This window comes from Triturus cristatus, chromosome 7 (genome assembly GCF_964204655.1).
Source record: "Triturus cristatus chromosome 7, aTriCri1.1, whole genome shotgun sequence".
Taxonomy (NCBI): Eukaryota; Metazoa; Chordata; class Amphibia; order Caudata; family Salamandridae; genus Triturus; species Triturus cristatus.
Genome location: NC_140590.1, coordinates 711,299,712 through 711,322,442, shown reverse-complemented (window position 1 = coordinate 711,322,442; position 22,731 = coordinate 711,299,712). Strand labels below are relative to the sequence as shown.

Here is a 22,731-nt window from a genome sequence, read left to right as displayed (position 1 = left end):
TGTCAGAAACCGGTCCCCGGAAGCTTGTTTCCTTCCCAGTATAAGAATTGGCTTGGTAGTTTGGTTTGCCCTGTTCCCATCATGCACTGGGACAGGTACAGACTAATTTGCATGTAGCCAGGTTCTGAGCTGGGATGGTGCAGTGAGCTAAAAAACGGTGATGGATTAAAACCATGATCTCTTGACTTGGTAAGAGTATTCTGCATCATTCAGAAACTCTGTCCATCACCACCCCCTTTTTCCCAAATCGATTTTATCCACACTCAGTGTGGGAGGGTATGCTCAGACGTGAGTCCCTTGCTCATTGCACCATCAGGATTCAGGCAAGCCGGGCCGACGAAGGCTGTGATGCCAGAAACCGGTCCCCGGAAGCTTGTTTCCTTCCCAGTATAAGAATTGGCTTGGTAGTTTGGTTTGCCCTGTTCCCATCATGCACTGGGACAGGTACAGACTAATTTGCATGTAGCCAGGTTCTGAGCTGGGATTTGCGCAGTGAGCTAAAAAACGGTGATGGATTAAAACCATGATCTCTTGACTTGGTAAGAGTATTCTGCATCATTCAGAAACTCTGTCCATCACCACCCCCTTTTTCCCAAATCGATTTTATCCACACTCAGTGTGGGAGGGTATGCTCAGACGTGAGTCCCTTGCTCATTGCACCATCAGGATTCAGGCAAGCCGGGCCGACGAAGGCTGTGATGCCAGAAACCGGTCCCCGGTAGCTTGTTTCCTTCCCAGTATAAGAATTGGCTTGGTAGTTTGGTTTGCCCTGTTCCCATCATGCACTGGGACAGGTACAGACTAATTTGCATGTAGCCAGGTTCTGAGCTGGGATGGTGCAGTGAGCTAAAAAACGGTGATGGATTAAAACCATGATCTCTTGACTTGGTAAGAGTATTCTGCATCATTCAGAAACTCTGTCCATCACCACCCCTTTTTCCCAAATCGATTTTATCCACACTCAGTGTGGGAGGGTATGCTCAGACGTGAGTCCCTTGCTCATTGCACCATCAGGATTCAGGCAAGCCGGGCCGACGAAGGCTGTGATGCCAGAAACCGGTCCCCGGAAGCTTGTTTCCTTCCCAGTATAAGAATTGGCTTGGTAGTTTGGTTTGCCCTGTTCCCATCATGCACTGGGACAGGTACAGACTAATTTGCATGTAGCCAGGTTCTGAGCTGGGATGGTGCAGTGAGCTAAAAAATGGTGATGGATTAAAACCATGATCTCTTGACTTGGTAAGAGTATTCTGCATCATTCAGAAACTCTGTCCATCACCACCCCCTTTTTCCCAAAGTGATTCACTCTCACCCCAGTACTCCTCTCCTGGGACCATCCTTCCAGGATCCGTTTCCCCATCATCCCCCACCCCGCGATGGCTCATACCCCCACAACAGCTTCCTGGAGAATGTCACGCCTACCAACTTATCCGCTATGGTAACAGCTAACAAGACCTTGTAAGTCAGAGACATAATTAAATATACCACATAATTCTGCCAGGCTTGTCTGCCCTTAGCGCCGATACGCCACACCACCCCAGACTTCACAAACTCCTCCCACGTGAGCCCATACACCTTGCGGACCGACTCTGACAAAGAGCCCAGGATAAGCATCCTCACACGCTCCAGCCGACAGACCACAAATAGCTGGCATAGCAATCTTGGCCTCCTTGGCCCATGGTGCAAGCCCACGGAACCTCGCCCACTGGAAACGAGAAAGAGCATCAGCAATTTCAATGAGTACTCCTGCTATATGTCGTGCTCTGTAAGTGACATGTGTGTGCAAACACTTCAACGCAAAAACATGCAACAACTGCCAAACCTTCTGGTCCCATGCCAATTGTCTACTGACAATGCGCACCACCGACATGTTGTCCACACTGAAAAATACAGTTGTGTTGGCAAACTGGTGCCCCCACAAACAAACTTCTACCAACGATGGGAAAAACTCAAGAAAGTCAATTTTCCGCCCCATACCCCTTTCCGCGCCTCTGGCCACTCTTACGCACACCAGCGGCCCTGCCCAAAAATTCCCATACCATGGCCACCCGCTGCGTTAGAGAACAACTTGAGTGACCACTCCAGTTGCTCCCCCAATCCCGCCATGGGGATGCCATTGTCCTTGAATCGTACCCGATTGTATGGAAGCAATGACCCGCCAGAGTCCAACCCAACCTCTTACAAAAAGCTGATTCAACATCACATTTTGCCATCAAAGCGCCCCGGCCACACTTATTCACCAACTGAACAGCCATGTTGACGGTTGCATAATGCACCCTGCTGAATGCCTCTGAAATTAAATCATTGACGGTCAAGCCCTCCGGCCACGACAGGTGATGAATCAAACGGAACTTCCCTGGCTACTTCTTAGTGACCATCCCAATTGGGGAAATCCTCATATTCTCCATCGGCCAGACATGGAACTTCCCTTCCATCCACCCTTCTTGCATCTCCTTCAACAATTTTCCCTATACCAAAGCTTCCCCTTGCACTTGTGTGTCAGTCCCTTAGCCTGCACCCCCATGTCCACCCCCAGCAGGAGGGTCCGCCATGTAATCCGCCTTACCTGGCCTCAAGGTCGGGCCCTCACCAAAGTTGTCAATCCCTATGCAAGTCTTGCCTCTGTTTGGCTGGACACTGCCCTCGCCAGTGACGAAGCCATAAGTGGTTGCTGTAGCACTCCAATAATTTTCTTTAAGTTAATTTCACCCCAACCTTGCTGCACTTCTTGAGGTGCTGTCCACCAGGCACTCTCCTGCACCCCTTCATCCACATTATCTCCTTCCTCCAACTTGTCCTCATCATAATCCAGTTCCCACTCAGCATCATCACAAACAACAGTCCGCACTTGTGCCCAGCACCACACCATCACAGACACCACCATCACCAAAGTGCGCATTATAAAGATCCTGAGAACGGTCAAATTCCTGCAAGGCGGATGCAGATCCTAAACCTTGCCTCTCTGCCTCTTCGTCCACCGCCGTCCCACAGCTAGCCGTAAGGACGCGAACTTTGACTTCAGAACAGGGTAGCTAGGCTGCACCAGACCCTCCCAGCTGACCTGATACCATCTCTGCTATCGTCCCTGCCTGAACCACCTGACAAGCAATAATCTGACCCTGACCTGTCTGCATGAAGGTGCTGAAAGGGCGGTCATGGCACCAAATCCACCTCTCACGTCCCCTGTCCCGAAAATCCTCCCCACCCACGCAAGCCAAACAACGCACCCTGAGTGCCAATAGTCCTTCTCTACCGCTCCCTTTCACCCCCTTCTCCCCCCCTGGGTCAACCCTTCACACTGACCCAATTACGCAGCCACCCTGCCTGACAAGTCACCTCCCCAAAATCCCACCCACTGCCAATTTGTGTTTTAGGGTCACTTAATTAGTGGGTGCCATTTTAATTATTGTACAGCCCATTTATTTTATTTTAGTTTTTCCTGCTTGCGATATTATTTGTACTTGGCTATCACACCACTGGGCATGAGGGCTCAACTGTCCAATCTAGAGGCCAATGCAAAGCCTGCGCTTGGGTGGCTCAGCAGGTGATGGCCCACCGTCTCAGCAAGTAAACATAGGCCCTGGTACTGGCGTCTGCTAGGCAGTGGCATAACAAAACTTGAGGGGGCCCCCCTGCAAAGCAAATGGAGGGGGCCCCCCATGCTCTGGACCCAGTCAGAGCTCTCAGGCCAGGGCCGACTCTGAACCCAAAGCAGCCCTGGCATATTTTGTCATACCAGTCCCTCTATGGTACGTAGCGAGCCAGCCTGACTCTGGCAAGTGGGCTTTTTTTAAAAAATGGCAAAAGCTGTGCATTATACATCATATTCTTCATTCTATATTCAAATGTATTAACCTTTAAAATTTAGTAAATGATGCCCTTGCAGTGCACCAGGATTCCCAAGCATACCCACGTTCTTACAGAGAACATAGAAAATAGACCAGAGAAGCACCACTAAATCTATATCTCCTGTGCATGTTTTCCATCAAAGGTCACTGCCTTGTCTGTAATGTTTGTCACCTGAGGGTAGAGTGTGGGTGGCAAACAGAAGCCACATGGAAGTCTGGCTCATTTTGGTCTCGAGGATCCCACCATGAAGAGCTGACCCAGAGCAATCATCTGCACGGAGGGTCCGATCTAGCTGCTGTGCCGGGGCAGGTCAAGGCCCAACAACCATCTGGAAGCAGGATATCAGGAGAGAGGGAAAAGGCCAGGCTAAGCCTAGCTACCTCCTACCAAGCCTCACTTGGAAAGCAGTCTGCGCAACTGGGGGCTGCCAGACACTGAAAACATCCCAATAGAAGCAACGCTTACCCACCACCTCTCCCTGAGAAGAGAAATACAGAACCCCCAAAGAGGAAGAATGCAAAGAGGTTCTGGGTCCCCTTCCTGCTCAGGTGGATATATGCCTCAGAGGAGCTGGCACTGCCCATGAAGACTGAGGCAATGCAGCTAGAAAACTGCTGGATGGTGTCCTTCACCCACGCATGGGAGCTGGCTGTATAAACCTTCTTGTGTCCTCCTCATTCCCTGGTGTGTCTTTGTGCACTTAAGTAGACCTCTATCTGCCTCCAGCACTCTTTAAATCAGCTATGGTATGCTGAATCACAGCCTGGTAACATAGCACAATCTAAAAGCATAAGAACGTAACACATAGAAAAACACGGCTCACCGTAACACACCGAAACAACATAACATATCATGCAATTTCATTATACCATAACCCAACATACATGACATAGCAGCTCTTATAAGGTGGTCCAATTCTTACAATGTTGCTCTCATAGTTTTATGTTTAATATAACCTTTCATTTAAAACAGCAGGATCACAGATTTTTAACGTTTTCAAAATCATCTTTAAAGTCGCACTTTCATCAAACGATCTACTACACTCTGTCTCTTGTTAAAAACAACAATGGTGCAACCTCAAACAGGGCTCCTGTCCCTTATAGGGTTATCCAAGAAATCAGGCATCTGAAAGCCCTGCCAAGCTAACTAACACATAGGGCAGCCTCGCCCATGCAACCCAGGGCATTACAGTCAGGATTTTTAAAAGACAGCTTTCTGTAAAATGGTCACATGTTTTTTTTTTATCTAATAAGATGTCAATAAAATCCATCTTACCAATATGCTGCTTACTATTATGACCACATTATCAATACTTTCAGCCACTATAAAACTATATAATAAATATGCCCACCCACACTTCCTGTCAATGGCATAGGCTGTACCGGCAATGTGGTGTCAAGAACACACACATGCTGGAGAAAGTATCTCTTTCTAATAAATATTACAGTGAATGGTGGCTTGTGTATTCGAACTGACATATTACCAACTTGGTAGCAAACCATAGCATCCTTAGTCAGTTGTTCTCAAAATAGCTACATTGTGTATTTTTTAATCCTTTGCACCTTAGCAATGACAAGGACCACTTCAAGACTGCGTTATGACGGAACTGCAGACATTGTGATGTAGAAAATACAGGGACATCCAAGGTAGGTCCAGGAGAGCCAGGGCCTTGCCAAATATTTAGGATATCCAAATAGAAAACATCCACATAAAATGACTCTGAATTGCATTTGTTTACATAGTGCGTGGATAGCTGAATATCTTGCATGTAACCGGTTCTCCTAGACCTATGTTGGACACCCCTGAGAGTGAGAGGCTCAACGTTTGTATTTCTTTCAGAGGAGGCACAGGAAGAAAAAGTAGCAAGAGAAGCTTTGTATTTCAAGTGGCTGCTGAATTTTAACAACTGTTGAATTTAGAGCTGACAGTTCTAAAAGCAATTCAGCTATAGTGCCAAATGACCAACCATGGACAGACGCACAGATAACCCAGGCTAAAAAGAAGATACATGGACATTTGAAAAACCAGTCTGCACCAGGGGAGTGCAGCCCAAGTCGATAAAAAAAGTAATCAGTGGAGGTGGCAGCCTGCACACAAATTTTGTGGAAAGTTCTGGAGGCACTTTTCAGCCTGCAGATACACTCTTTTTGTGTAATCTAAGTATATTTGTTCATTTCAGAGTCAAAGAGGGGAGCTGAGATCTATCTTGAACGACGTTCCGAAAGTTTTTTATTTTTTATTTCAGCAAAACAATGTCCACAGTTTTGTTAAAAAAAGAATTGTCCCTGTACTTATATGACAACCTTGAGTTTTCTCAAGTTGAGAGGAGATGGTCTCCTGCACTGCAAAGATTGGTTTAAATTGCTATTGTTTGGGTTTTTCATTCGAAGTGTGTGCACTACCGGGCAGTCTGACGAAGGCAGATAACAATTAGCAAAGGTGCCGAGGGCGTGTGTTGAGGACAGGCAGGAGAGCAGAGTCACAGAGACTTGTCCTGGACTGGTAGACTGGCTCACAGGAGTCGGCTGCTTAACACTGAGCAGTCAACACAGGGGTGGCACTTGGTTATACTGCGGTTGGGTCTCGGATTAAGGCTCATGGTCTCATACTTTTCAGAAGAGCAGCAGAAGTGCGGAAGCAGGGGCCTCTACCCCAGATCCATCCTCCACCTTAGTAATAAAAAATTATGTTTCATGATCCAGCCAGTGCCAAATCAGTGAAAGGATGTAGAAGACAGGCTCTCACCACTAAAGGCACACATCAATGGCTGAAATAGCAACTACATCCAACTCATACAGTGCATGTTGCACTCATTGAATAGTGGTTTCATCTGAATCTGTATTCAGCTTAATGTTATGGCCTATGACACAGTAATGTTACTCAAAAAGTAAAACATACTAAGACAACTTCTTCAAACTGCCACCCTTTGCAGCAAGTCTCTTTTATTATCCTGAAAGGCATGAAGTCTTTCTGGAAGAAGCGTGCATGGCAACTGCTGCGACAACATAAGACGCCGGCCGATTTTTGTGTGGCCTCCGACAAACAATGGTGTACATATTAGCATGTTTCATTTATATTCAAAGGAGGAAACTGCAGGTGATTAGGCTGCATCTGAGTTCTCTCCTGGTCTTAAAAGTGTGCTTGTAATGCTTAACCTGTCTAACTCGGTGCGGATGCGCACTAAACTCCTCCGTATAAGTAATTGGGACTGCTGACCTTTTGCTGTTGTGATGATACAGGGCCCGGCTGTCCTGGTGCTCACCCTTGCCATGCCGTGGGTGTCCGTTAACTAAGCCCGACTCAAGAACTTCTACTGAGCCAGCCTAATGATCACCTTTCAACCTGTAAAACCAACAAGCGCAATTACCTTTTTCGGGATCAGATTGGGGCTCCACTCCACTACAGGTTGTGCCATCTGCTATCGCGTGAGTGAGTGCAGAGCGACGTTGTCTCTCTTTTATTTCAGTGAAGAATGACTTGGAAATAAAAGAGGGACAACAGCGTTTAGTTTATCCCCAATGCTGCTACTACTAAAACTGGCATTTAGGCCGCACCAAACACCTTTGATGAGTCGGGTGGCATGATGTAATATAGATCCCCCAATAAGAAAATCGCATCCCCCTTGGAACAAAACCGGCCCCAAGTAACCCCAGGTACTGCCAGTCTGGGCCTGTCTCAGGGCAGGGGCCCGCTGCACGTGCACAGTGCCACAGGATGCCCCCTGGGGCTTTGGGGCCTCCCCGCGCTGCAGGGGCTGCGGGAGCTGCGGGGGCTATTGTTATGCCCCTGCCATTAAGCACAGTGACAGCAACGCTCCAAACACCAATCAGATTAGCCCCTGTTACTTTTAACGCCCCATCCCTATTAAAAATTCTTTCCTGGAATATAGCTGGTCTCCCTAACAAGCTTAATTGTCCTGAATGGGGCTCATTTATAGACTTTCAAGATATATGCTGTTTCCAGGAAACTTGGGCTAGGGAAGAGCAATTCCGTTCTGGGTTTGCCTCATTTTCAGTCCCTGCCAGTTGGGGAGAAAGGGGCCGACCGTTAGGGGGTTTAACAATCTGGGTCGCTATCAATTTGGGTTGCACTGCCAGTGTTCTAGATACAGGGTCTGTGGATGTGCAATGTGTGCTCTTGGACTGGCAGACCGGCGCTTTCTACATGAACTTCACCTTTGTGACTATGCCATTCTCATTACCTCTCTTTCGTTCTCCTGTCTCCCAGTCCCCCATGTCTCTCACTCAGCAGAGTCAGAGCTTGCTGTCTAACCAAAGTTGCCTACACATAGAAAGGGAAACAAGGGATATTGGATGGGAATTATGGAAAAAAATATAAGTTGTCACCAGATGAAATAGTGAAATTCTCTTCTGCAGTGCTTTGATTTTCACTGTTGCAACAAGAATGCCAGTTGTGAAGGGGATTCCTTTGTGGTTATGAATTAAAGCTGGAATTTCAAGTGCTATATGAATACATTTTATTTCCACCAAGCTACCGTTATTCTGGTTTTCCAAAAGTTGGGGAACAGGCTGGTTAATCAAGTAGTTCCTGGTAAAATATTGTTGTTACAAGACATGCAATCTAGATCCAGGTTCAAAACAAGCATTGGCATAGCCAATAGGTCTCGCCTTTGGGACCTTATAAGTTTTTAGCCATGCAACAGTTGATGTTATTGTACCAAGGATATTGTGCTGCATAACTAAATACTTATAAGGTCCCAAAAGCAAGACCTATTGCCTATGCCAATGCTTGTTGAAGATGGTCTCCGTCTATACCCACGACCCGGACACGCCATTTTGTTTGACCTTTGTTCCGTTCCTTCTTCCATCCTGACTCCCCCTGATGACCCTTGATCGTTTTTCTCTTTTTGCTGCACTGCCTTAAATAAATATATATGTATTATATAATTGTCCAAGCCTAATCGCTGTTAAAATGTAATCCTGTATGAATTTACTATTTGTATATATAGAACTCTAACCACTAGTGTATGTAGTAGACCTTACTACCATTCCTAAGTGATTTTAGAGTTCATCAGTTTGTATCTCTTCCTTGAGTGACTTTACAACTTGTACATGTGCAATTTTATTCTGTTTATATCTCTTATGTAACTCATGTAATCCAAAGTCCTTATGTATCACAACTGGTTCTTTTGAAAAGCGCTCTGACCTCTTCGGGTAATGTTCCCGCTATATAACATCGCATTAAATAAATAAATAAAAAAAATCGCCCCCCCCCACCGAAGATAGGGGCTAGTTGCGATCCTGAACACAGCCATAACTGAAGTGCAATGAGACCCTCAGACCCCTGACTCCAATGCATCGTTGATACCTACCCCTACAGGTGATAATAATACCAGTCTATAAAAAATAGAAGCAGCCGCAAAAAATGATTAACAGGAGGCTCACGTAGCGCTGGAAATCGAAACGATTCCTTATTGGTCGCATGGTTGAGCGCATGCGTATAGCATTCGAGGAAGCATTCTTTCGAGTTATTTATCGACGCGCAAGAACTCCAGCTGGTAACAAGAACCGTGGGCAGGAGCATGCGTAGAAGAGCTGAGCTCTGGCAAGTCACCGAGCGCGCGTGTGACGTCGGCGGCCTGGAGGCGGTGACCTTTCTCTGCTGCCCCCAAGGGGAGGAGCGAAGTGCGCGTCTTGTATTGGAGCCGGTGCAGTATAGCCTCCCCGTGCAGAGCTCCGCCTGAAGGCAGCGCGGGAGCGGCCAGGGAGGGGGAGGCGCTGACCAGAAGAAAGAAGAGGGGTGTAATAGAGTGGTGCTGGTCGGGAAGCAGCTGCGGGCTAGCACGGAAGGTGCCTGTGAATGGAGTAGGGGGCTATGTTGCCTTTGGTACTATGAAGGTACTGGTAACGAGTGCTAGCTAGCCGTCTTTATACGTGACATTGTCTTCCATGTGCTTAGCAGTGTCTTTTTTTATTTCAGATTTTAAAGGAAGCGGGTCGTGCTAGTACCGTAGGAGGAAGCTCTGAAACCGGATCTTGCTGAAGGAAAAACTGCCCCTGCGTCCATCTGAGCTCAAGGGACACCGCTTCACGCAGATTCTACCTTGGGAAACAGTGCCCGCCGCACTTTGCTGTTGGGAAATATTGCGCGCTCTCCCCCACCCCACGCACACTACCCAGCTGAGAGTACCCTCCCCCACACTCCTGGGAAAACACTGTCCCCTTCACACACAAATCTGCCGTCGGTCTTGCTCCGCCCCCACACGCACCGCTGCTTGGAGAACACTCAGCAGACGCTGCTGGTGAAATGCGTGCCCATGCTCTCTACACGAGTCTCTCAAAGCACACTGCCATCTTCGTGAGAATCCTGGTGCACAAACAATGTCATTTTTTGCTCGACATTAGCTGTGTCCGGTGGAATGCTGCCCGTCGCGTTGAGTTATGGAGCAAGATGTTGGGTGTACACCGCCCCTTGCCCATAAATACATTGTAGAAGGACATTGCCACCCCTGCGCCCCACACCCCGGGCACAAACTTTTTTTTTTTAAATCTTAGTTTTCTGTTTTGCATTGATTTCGGATACATTGCACAGAGTAGTATGCGACCCTTCATTTTCCGAAAAGATGGTACAGCTCTAAACGGGGTTCTTGTAATGATGAATCGATGCACGCGGTAAGTAAGCACTGTATATCCACGGAAGCACGAGGAAGAGTTAACCTAAATTTAAGATCTTCTTTACTACGGGAACTAGCCCCCACCCCCCTTAATGAAGTTATGGTATGCACCTCTAGAATGTGTTGCGGGTTCTTTGTGTTAGCAGTTTCAGAATTACTCCAACGGACCCGGGAAGCCCCCTGCGTAATTGGGCAGAAGGGGCAGCTTTTCTGGGTGAGGCTGTGTGTAAAATAAATGCACGTTAGAAGCTGCACTGACACGGGTGCGTTTCTGTGCAGCGCCGTCGATTCAGGGGCTGTGGTTCCCAGGCGCGCCAGACCCCTTTTGCAATATAGAAGGGCATTTCGTTGCGATGTGGTTGGGAGCATGCAATAAGGACCTTTTATGTCGGGGGTGGCAAACTGCAGAGCTGCGCGGTGAACTTACTTCCACCTGGATAACGCGTTGCATACAAAAGGGTGGGGGCTAGAGTACTATGATTAGCAAACTGCACTTACTGCTTGAAATTGTGCAGTGTATGCAACGCTCGCATGGCCGTATTAATGAACGATTTTACCAGTTTCCTGTTGCAAACGGTGCGAGAAGCCACGCACGTGGAAGGCAAAAATGATCGAGTTATTGCATCTCTCCGCGAATGTTTTGAAAATAAGTCGGCAATAGCGTGGGTTTTCAGCCTAAACTCTAGTTATGTCGCTGTTTGTGCTAAAGGCTTTTGCCACTTTGTAAAAATAAAACATGGGAAAAGGAAAAAGACAAAACAGGATTCGTCGAAGTTGGTTGGCTGTTCGGAAAGAGATTAGATTTCGCTTCCCCTCTCATCAATTTTCTGTTTAATGTCAGTGGCTCCATTGTGGGAGAGGCGCGCGTCATCCTGTCATAAATTCGAGATTATAGACCCTGCAGCGAGCTGCCTGCCCGCTCTAATTGAAAGCCGCCCTTCTCCGCGCAGGCAGGTAGGGAGGCACCGAACTCGAGCGAGGGGGCTCCGGGTGGGCCGCAAATGCCCCCGTGTTAGCAGGGTCGGCCCTGTTGGCCTTCAGCACAGGACTTGGTTTAGAACCAGCCCCGAAAGCGACCGGTCTTGATGTTTTTCTAGCACATTCGCCTGAAGGTTACTAAAAATGAGGATTGTTTCACGGCGGGACCGAAAGGATTTCTTTTTCCACGTGATGATTTTGGGACTCCTCCGACAGAATCAACAGTGATAGTTCTTTAGTAGGTACGTGATTTTTATTTCTCACAAATTTAGTTTTATATTCACTATTTTGCATCGACCACGGGGATGAACGGTATTTTTTGAATTGGTTAAAGTTCAGCCCTTTCTGTGTACCCTTTTGCTTGTTTAAAGACATATATTAGACTACGGGAGGGCTTAAAAATATATTTCCCCTAATGCCTGACGCACAAACCGGCCCCTGCGTGCCTTATGGCGCCGTCCTTTTGTACCGTTGTTTGCTTGTCCTATGCTCACTTAAAATATTTTTCCCGGGCTTTTGAAAACTTAAATAGCAACAATTCAGGCTTACATTGTGTTGAAATGTAATTTCTGGCGTATCTATAGCGCGGTGTTTGAAACCATTTGCTTTAGTTTAAAAGCAATTACGCCGGAAAAAAATCCCCAGACTAAGCACTAATTTATTTTTTTTATATTTAAATACAGATTATACATGTCTGATATTGAAAACCGTAATATATTTTAATGGCCTTGGCTAATCAAGAGAATAGCGAATCAAAACATTTCAACGGAATTCTGTTTTTGGCAGCAGTATTTTGCGTATTGGTGACGTGTTCTCCCATTTCACCTGTGTTCGTCGCTGCATAATGCTTTTATATAAAGTTTACCATGGTCTGCTGCCACAGCCGCGCACACTCGGGAGTTGTAATTGTGCCTTCATTTAGAAGTTTTGTTTGGTTTTTTTTTAACGGTCAGTTCGTTTATTTTCTTCCGCCAGAGGAAAGGCCTAGTCTTGAGACCGCGGCCGAATCCTGCTGCTGACGAGGGGGTTTCGAGGCACTGCCCGCGTTCCGCATGGCTGGCTGTCGGGAAGGCGCTGGAGCGTGCAGTGGGCTCGTTGTGCCCGCAGATGCAGGAATGCCTGTGCAATTTCGGCCTGTGTCAGCGGTGGCATATGTAGGTCCGATGCGTTTGCTGTCCCTGCTAGCACGCTGCTCCTTCCCCATATCTGTTGTGCTCGGGTTTGTGTATAGAAACATCGACTATAGTGTAAAATGTGTGCTCACGCTTGACGGCTGCCGTGCATTTATTCACTGTGCTGCTTCTATTTTCTTGTGTGTGGTTTCACTCTGAGCTTTATCACCGTCGGTGCTAAAGAATTATGCAGCATGGGAAACCATGTTATGCATCACGAGTATCTCTAAATGTAGGCCTGGTAATAAAAATGCGAGGTACATTCTCTGCAGTATTTTCCTCCATTTGAGCTGGATTCTTTGTTTCGTGCGCAAATACAGTAACTCCATAGTTATGTGGTCACTGTGGCGATCATCTTTAATTTATGAACAATGTATTCATGAAATGTGAAAAAAAAGTAACCATTTTGGTTCCACTGTTAGCTTTTTTATTGAAATAAACGGATTTTTCAAGCGCGCTACTTAAAAATAAGCATGCATGTATATATAAAATTAACGGTGGTATATGCACCCTCTATTACCATCTCGGGGTTGTGGCGACAATGCATCGGGTGTAATAATGGGTTGCCTGTCCATGTTCAAATACATTGTACGGAATGTTTGCGTTTGACAATTTCAAATGTAGCATGCTAGAACACATATGCATTGCTTTTTGTGGCAATATATCCGTGCAGGGATCCCACGTGCTCCGTAATATCTAGACAGTGTCCATATGCTTGAAATGCCTCGTGCCCTTTGTGTTCTGACGCGGCCCCGACGTAGCCCTGCACTGCTATTGAAGCTGCCCGAGCGCACAGTTGCTTTTTGCACACAGAAAACCATATATATTCAAACACCGTGCAATAGTTTCTTTTACGCTTTCAGCCCCGATTTTTGCCCGGATGAGTGTTGTCTACATATATGCATGTGTATGTTTAGCTATGTTAATATCTCTCGGGCACATATATGAATTTACAACGTACTTTGAAGACTAGTCACCTGTGAACAAACATACATACGCTGCTCAGTCCATGGGCAGGCAGCTGTGCGTTGTACGACGTGAGCTTGGGTGCCATGTTCCAGATGAGAACTGTATGACTGCAGTTTAAGAACAATGACAATATACGTATGCACGCCTGACAGTATGCGCGAGATAAAGCGTGCAGGACGGTGTACATTCGTCTCCGAGACCTGGCCTCTTCTCCGCACGGTTGTGCCGGGTGCCGGGCCTCAACGGCGCTAGTTCCCAGCCGTCAGTGGCCGTGTCAGGGACGCGCTCCGCCGATACCGCCCACTACAAATGTATTGAATCCGACTCGTCAGCGCGGACTTGCGGGGGCCGCCACGACTGCAAGGCACGGAGCTGCGTTAAACCACAGGGGAAAGGTGCGAGTGGGGGTGGGGTGCTTCTGTCAACACGTAGGGCTGAAGCTCCTAGCGAGGCAACCAGTCTCGCCGAAGCCACCGAAGTGGACAGAAATCAAGACTGCCGTTTTTAAATACATGTTTCATCATTTTTTTTCAGGTTTATCTATGATCATTTAGGGGCCAAAGAGAGCTTGTAGGGATTTTTAAGTGATATGGTTGCTTGAGAACAACCCTTAAATCGTGTAAATTACCTCTTTTTACTTTGGGCCAAATTTTGATTTTTTTAAATAGAGCTGTTGGTCAATAAAAGCCGAGGTCTTGTCCCCTACGCATTCAGAAGCTGATCATGGTCGTCTGTTTGGGGGGGGGGGGGGGGGGGTGTATTCTTGGAGAGTGAACTTTATTCCTAATAAAAATGTAGACTTTTTGGTATTAATTAATTTTCCCAGTCGCATTGAACTATTGTCTGCGCTAGTATAATCCAAGATCGATATCTGTGTGCACGGGAACCCTGATTATTCATACCCTGTCCTTCTCGACACATTCTTTCTCTTCAGCCTCCCTGGCTTTAGCCTGCTGGTCCTGTGTAGACTTGTGTGCGCTTAGAAGCCGCCTGGCAGTCCGCAAAGCGCTATACTAGTGGACATTTACTGTGAAACTCCGAATGCAGTGAAGTGTACATTCGATGCCTCATCTGGTAAATGGCGTGGCCTCCACATACACACGTCATCTGTCCCTTCCCTGTCTGGTCAAGGGTGGTGGAGGGCGCCGGTCCCCGCTGATTTCTCAGCACAGAAGCTAGGACATTTCTGGGGTCGGTTCAACCGACAGACCGCAGTAACGGCCAGTAGTAGGCCCGGTTCTATAACGGGTGGGGGCGTTTCTTTACACACAGGTGCTCTGATGCCCCCCGAGGGCCTTAGTGACACCCTGTTGAAATACCACTGCCGTCACAAAACCTTCGAAGCTTGATTATTTTTCTTAAATACCTCTGGGTGGGGGATGGGAGAAACGGCGCGAGTATTTATTGCAGTTTTTGTTTAACAGAACGTATTTTTGGGGGTGGGGTTATATTCCCTTTGGCATTTAAGCGATCGTCAAACGAAGGTCGGGCAGGCCTTCAAAATAAAACCTCAGTTTCTATGATATACGGTGACCAAACCATTGCTCACCCGAGGAACCTGAAGGCGCCCTCTCCGCAGGACACCAGGGGGCATTTATGGCGTCACATTAACGCCATCTCTTGCTCTGCACACCACGGGCCTCTAGTCTGCACAGCAGAGGACGCAAGGCATGCCCGGGCATCTTGGGGGGTGTTATGGTATGCCCGTTTCGGCCGTAATCTTTATTTTCACGACGGTTTTAAAACAAGCGCAGCGTGTACCAACTTTCACAGACCTCCATAGAAAGGGTGTCTGTGGCAGGGGTGTGTGGAAGACACGAGGCCGTGATTCACTGTTCGGTGCTCGGCGGAGCCTCTCCACGACGTCCCGTAGACTGGCCACGTACGTGTCCGATGCCTCGCGCTCCCCCGTGGCAATGGAGGAAGCAGGAAGCTCCAGCCTTTTGTCTCTGCAGCCATGTTGTGGGGGTCCTGGAGCTCCCCCATACTCCGAGGCGCGAGGGTGCGCCAGGTTATCAATGTGTGATTGGCAGAAAGCGTCATGTGTTCTTTGAGGGAAGCATAAATGGCATTAAATATTTTTTTAAAACACATTTTGTGAGTCTGGGGGCGTTTTCCCGCACTATTCACAAACCAGTACCACGACCTTGATGGGTTTGCGTACGCACCTGCGTTAAACATGGCTTTTTTATATATAAATTAAAGGGACATTTGGAATATTTGGGATTATAGGCGCTTATTCATGGCAACCAGAAACCTGGCACCAATGGCCCCAGGTTGGACGCTGGCCCCTTTCCCGCAGCCTTTTCGGTTGGCACCGCTTTATACGTTACTCTTACCTGCCAATAGGCAGTATTTTAATTACGAAAAAATGAAAAGCACGTATGGGTTCCCGGGATTTGACGCTTCGAGAAATAACGGAATCGTGCTAATTCACAAAAAAGGTTGCCGTCAAAACCGGGATTATAAACCCCGCTTTAGGTCGAACAGTAAGGAGCCACGTGCGTTTTCTGTTTAACACGTCAGCGCTTCTGCTCCGAAGGCCCAATAATTCCATTCTGTGCGAATATGTATCATGTAAACGTTAATTACTCCTGACTACGAATAAACAAACGCTGTTCCCGTTTATCAGCACCTCGCAAGTCTGCGTTTTCATTTTTTCTGGCACGCGCGCGTTGGTACCCTGGGCAAGACGCAGTGTTCAACCTCTCTTTTCCAGTATAAACCTGTTTATGCAAGTTATTCGAAACTAACCATTTCGACGGATAATTAATCACACAGATCTTTAAAAATACAACACTCGCTACTGGTTTTCTTGAGTTTTCTAAGCACCTCGAACCAAGAAACCTGAAAGTATACATGGGATACATTGGATGAGTTCTGGAAGGTTCTGAGCCTGTCTGACCGCGAGAGCCTGACGTCGACTTCTTTGAGCCTTTATGTTCATTATATTGCGAGAACTGCATATGGGTTCTTAGTGAATTCATGGGGGTGGGAGCGCTCTAGATTTTATTTTTTTTGTTTTGAAGCGTATTTTTGGGTGAGGCGCTTTTCATCGCCCAGGGATTGATTACAAATGGGCCCAGAAGTAAAATAACGCCAAACAGTCCTGTGATTGTCACAAGGCAATCTATAAGCTATGCATTGCTCTAGCCCCGCCCCCACCATTTACACCCCCCTGGTAGGCAGCGAGCAGAGCCAATTCACTTTCATTTTGACTGGAGGCTCCCGCAGCCATGTATGTAGCCAGCTCTGCGTGTGAATACATTTCACACACTCCCTGATGCTCTTGCACGCCCTTAGCCTCCGTCAGTTATATGCACACTTCCGGAAAAAACGAGGTTTGACAAAGCCAATAGGTCTTACTTTAAGGTGCCTACTGGTGTAAAAACATTCATGAATGGTGTTTACATGCGTTGCGTGCTCAAATGCTGTTTATTATGTAAAGCTTTGCCATGGTGAAAAGTGCTTTCGGTTTGTAGTGCTTATTGGGGGGGGGTTAAGAAATAAACGTGACAGTCAGCTTGACAATTCATCTTAATTGGCGGATGTAAGTAGTCCCTCGTGTATTTCAGGGGAAGCGTTTCTTGGAAGGCGGAGTGATACGCCAGACCGCTTGAGGTGAGAGGGCCCTACTGAAAGAGAGGGCAAAGCCCAGTCTATATATCTGAAAGATTAGCTAACATATGCCTTGCAGAAGCTCTGCTGTCAAGTCGGACCTATGAGGGTAATACTTTACTGGGTGGGGCCAAAGCCCACTCTGTATATTTAAAAGATTTGGTAACAATGCGTCATGCCAACAGCTTCACTGTCGGGCCAGACCTAATGATATACTCTGTTCTTTTGAGCTGTATATAACCCACAGGCCCCAAAACATCTCTCTGAGGAAAACGTTTTGAAGGTTGTTGGGGTTGAGTCAACATATCTGTTTAATGTACCGATTAAGAATCTACTGGGACACTCACTGTATAACTTTGAAATCCAGAATAAGAACTTTCATATTATATTTATAGTATAGCATTAAAACAGCCAAGGAATGTAAGCACTTGTTTAGTGACAGACATATAACATGCCAAACACTAACATTCATAGAGACAAACTTTAACTATCAACGAGGGGGAAACGGGTCTCAAACTAACGACTACAGTGTACATCCTTCAAAGCACTGGAGGCGGGCAGTTAAGCATGGAGTGTCAAACTCGACATAAATATCTAAACTTGCAGTCAGCCAAGGGCCTCAACATGTAATAAAGGTTGCACTGCTTAGGGTCGCTGGATACAAAAAACAATAAAACACAAAGCAGAAAAATGATGGTAAGTAACATTTGCAGCATTACATTTCGAAGGCCGCACATCCTGTGCATAACCTGCTACGTCGAATGAAGTTTCAAGCCACTGGCGCACACTACGGCTATCAGACAAGGGGAGCGCATCCCGATGCCGGGCAAGGCGTGGCAAGGCCCTTCTTTGAGTAAGACAGTTTGGCCCTCCAGTGACTGTAAAGAGGGACCGTGATGCCTTTCTTGTAGGAACTGATGCTCTACTGACCTGTGCTCAGTGATTCTGACCGGCTTTATCTCCCCATCCCTGGATTTGTAAATCTGCAAGCCCACTGATTTTGCTTGCTTTTTCAACAAGAAGCATTCAACAGCAGAACCAGCTCTGCTGACGGGTGGCCCCTCATTCTCTTCTACCACATTAAAGGTGCATTTACTACTGTCTCATCTTAAAAGGCCAGGAGATGCCTATACTGTTATTAGTACCTCGGTTAGCGAGGATGTTATGGCCCTCCTGTAACAGTCTAACTAGTGCCTCATGATTGGGAGCCTGGTCCTTTCTTCTATGTAGAGGGTGAGTGTCTTCAGTGACGTGTATTGACAATGGTAGCAATAAGATGTTGATTCCGCTATACTCTTGTTCTGGCCATTGTGGATGCGAAATCCTGTCCGCCCCTTTGTTTGGAGCCCCCACCCTGAAACGGGAGCTGTATGATGAGCAGTGGTACGAACCATCCATTGCTTTGTATGGTGCTTTGTTTCAAGTTCTGTAGAGATTTCCCCCTACTATAGTATAACAGTCCCTTTTCGGTGTTGTTCAGGCAGTTGCCTGGCAACCATTGCCCTGGGGCCAAACCAACCTGTCTCTAATACACAAATGACCGTGACCTGTTGGTCAACTACTCTACCTGTCTGGACACGCACATTAGTGAAACACTACTTGAAAAAAGTCCACTTTCGATGGCACAGGCATCCAGTTTGCCGTCTCTAAGTTGGATAAGTATTTGTCCCCTTGTAACACAAATTGTTGGGTTTGATGGGAGGCTCAGCACACCAGAAGAATTTTAGGCCTGCTAGTTGTTGTGCTTGTCGCGGTTGGGACTCTTGAATATCTGCTGTGCCCTGAGTGGAAAAGAAGCTTGACCCTGATTTCCAGGAGTACTTTCCAAGGTCAAAACTGGCTGACCTTGGCTGAACACTTCCAACTGACCATGTCACCCTTTAGCCAGGACATCTGTGCAGCTCAGCTGCCCAGAATCAAAGCCGAAACCTCACCAGATGTCAAAGATCTGCATCTACTCTTTCCACAATGAGAAATGTGACGAGCTTGCCCCCACCTCAACCTCCACAGGACTTTGGGGTGCCTATTTTTGACCAAATTCAGACTGAGAGGAACATGAAGGGTTTTTTTTCCAGCAGACTATCTGGGGTGAGTTTTGTCACCATGATTTGGAACTGCTTGAACTATCTCTGGAGCACTTGTGATTTCCAAGATAATAGCATTTTACATTTTGAATTGTTCTCTAGCAATACAAGGACTGCATTAACTCTTGGACTTCAATGGTGCCCCAACACTGAAAAACTTGTCCACAAGTCATTGGGACAGTGGCGGATGTGCTACGCTGGGCTGCCTGGGAGGGGCAGGAGGTGCACCAGGACTGGAGACACCTAGAGTTTGAGTGAGCATGGGACACGATTCTGGCTTACTTCCAGAGGGATGAGAGCGATGGCGATGGTAAAGCCTTGGCTGTCTACAGAGGTCGAAAACTCTAGTGAAAGGCCTAATTCCCAGGTTTGACTCTACTTTCCATCCCTGATGTGTTTGTTACTTTGGTGGACATTGGAAGGGGACTGGCTGACAGGGACTACTTGGAAGGTATAGCCTACGTGAGCTAGATTACACTGATTTGCCTTGGGGGTGAGGAGACACTGCGGGGGTGGGTGAATGTGTACTTTAGCTAGTTGAATGAAGGGTTGTTGGTTCTGTGAGAGAATGCACCTGACGACCCCAACTCTGTGTGAGAGCAGTATACTACTTGGTTTAGCGGTATGTCATACACATCTCTTTAGTAACTGATGTGCTTTGTATTTGAACATGACATGCCTCTGCTGTTGGATCGCAATGCCAATTGTACTGTTTTTGTTAAAAATATGGTGGGATGCAGGCCCCGAAGACTTATGTTAAATGACTAACATTCTGTTGTAAACAGAATAGTAATTGGAACAGTGGTGCATTCGGACTCTTTGCTGGCAACTCAACAGGACGGTCTCAAACCCACTGAACTGTTCAGTTTTGCACCCAAAACAACTAGAACAGGGAAAAGGTAGTCTACTTCATTGACCAAGGTCTGTTTACAAATGCTGAGCAAACTAGAATATCATAGCGCTCCAAACGCTTACACACCACTAAATATATATATATATATATATATACACACATAGGATATCATTGGCCCTGGTCACAAGATAATTTTAAAATCTAGCACGTAGCATGTAATAATGAGTGCCCTCTTTCACTTACCTGCCAAAGTCCTCTTAGCTGCACCCTCAGGCCTCCCTCTCTACCTCTGCTCACTTAAGCATTGTCGCCCCTTACTGTGCTGCCACCATGCTGCACCAGTCAGCACAGATGTAGCCTTTACCCTCAATCTCTGACACTTTCCCTGATTCACCACACTCACTGCTGCAACACACACCACTGTCACACCAACACCCAACTTGCTTGAGCACCTGGTACCAACAAACACTCGTCCTTCACTCCTTCGTATCATACATGCTTATCAATGCCCACTTGCTTCCCTCTAGACCACCTTTTCCTCATCGAAACATGGCTGATCACAACATCAACACCAGACAATGGCACAGCCACACCCGCTGGATTAAAGATTGCCAGGCAAGACCACCATCATAGATCCAGTAAAGAAATCACAATCATCTTTAAGGAAATGACGAGCTCTACCACCACCACTGAACCTGAACCAACTACATAAAACACATCCACTTCAAATCACAGCCAACTACACCCTGGGCAGAACGTAGGTCTAATGACCCAAAGGTCCCGAGCCAACTTCATCAGCAACATTACAGACTTCGTTGCCCCACTAGTCATCGACTCTGGAGCCTACATCCCCCTAGAAGACCTCAGTTTCCACCTAGGAAGACCTAATCTACCCCGGCTCAGTTACCATCCTCGAAAGCCTTGGGAATTTTGGATTCACCCAGCAGGTCTCAGTTCCCACTCGCAGGTGGACATATCCTGGACCCTGTTTTCACCTCATTCAATGTCATTACGATTGGCACACCCATGTCCCTCCACTAGATCGATCATGTGATCGCCAGCTTCACAATCAACCTCCCCCATCACAGAGGACCCATTGCGACAGGCCCAGCCTGCTGACGCTGAAACAAGATATTGGATGTGGACTGGGCTTCCACCCTCCACAAAATCCAAGCAGAGCACACAGGCCACTTATCTAGTGACATTAACAACTTTAACAAATTGATCACCATCATCTCTGATACTCTGGTTCATCAGAAAATAAGTCAATCAGCAGGAACATGAATGGAGGCCAGCTGGTACACAGAAAAACTCAGAATGACCAAAGAGCAATGCAAGCAACTAGAATGGAGGTAGAGAGTGAGTCAGGAAGAATCAGTCAAGAAGACATTCAAATCAGCCCAGTGATGCTACCACCAGCAAAACCGAGAAACCAAGTGGAAGGTCCTTGCCAAACACATCAAAAATAGTTCCAAGAGCAGCTAAGAACATTTTGAAATCCCCAATATTTCACCACACCAGCAGCACCTGCCAGCAACATCACCCCACCCCAAGAACTTGGCAACATCCTCTTTAGACCTTTTTCTGCAGCAAATTCACAGCCATATATGACAAATTCAACCTCTAACCAGACCATGAGATCCCTTGTAACAATTCTCCCAGTATTGGACAAAGGGAACACCATGACCTCCTGGAACACTATCTCCACAGAGGAAACAACCGCATTCATGAAGACCATCCACTCTGGGGCTTCATCAGACCATTACCCCACCACGCCTCCAACAAAGGTTACCCCCCCACCCCCATTAGCAAAGCTCTCACTCCCATCCTCAACACCTTCATTGACCTTCCACTTTCCCGCAAGTTTGGAAGCATGCAGCCATCAACACCCTCCTGAAAAAATCCTACGCAGACCCAGCCAAGCTTGCCAACTGCTGACTTTCGTCCATTCTACCATACCAAACCAAGGTCCTCGAAAAGGCCATTAAAAGAAACCTCTCTGACAACCTTACCAACCACCAGCTACTCAACAACACACAATCAGGATTCAGATGAAACCGGAGTGCAGAGACTGCCCTCATTGTAGCAACAGTCGACATCTTGATGATAATAGACTGAGGAGAAACCCCAGCCTTCATCCTACTCAACCTCTGCAGCTTTTGACAGTCTCACATCCAATCCTGATCAGACAACTGCATGGGCCAGCATCCAAGGACCCACCCTCAAGTGGATCTTCACCTTCCTTACAGGAAGAACCCAAACAATCAACATACTGCCGTGCTCTTCGGAAGTCCAGGAGCCCATTTGCAGACTCCTACAGGGCTCTTCACCTATGTATGACCCTCTTCAACTCCTACAGGATCCCGCTGGTAGATGTCATCTGCACCAATGAGAGGCAGCTGATACTGTACCTCTCGACAAAACACCTAGCACCAGGAACAACTTCAACTCCTGCACGACCTAAGTGGCCACCTGCATGAAGTCCAAATTCCTCAAGTTGAACAGGACAAGACCGAAGTGGTGATCATCTGAAAAGATGCATCTCTGTAGGATCATCCTCCAGGTGGCCTACAGACC

At 47.1% G+C, this 22,731-nt stretch overlaps 1 protein-coding gene across 1 annotated transcript in view; it reads left to right on the top strand.

Annotated features, from left to right (window-relative positions):
- Positions 1–9,566: 9,566 nt before the first annotated feature.
- The window catches only part of BAHCC1 (BAH domain and coiled-coil containing 1), a 411,074-nt gene continuing 397,909 nt past the window's right edge, over positions 9,567–22,731 (top strand). Inside the window, exons 1-2 of the mRNA XM_085617382.1 lie at positions 9,567–9,704; positions 9,787–11,700. The gene's annotated coding sequence lies outside the window, so the exon portion shown is untranslated. The remainder of the gene's footprint in view (positions 9,705–9,786; positions 11,701–22,731) is intronic.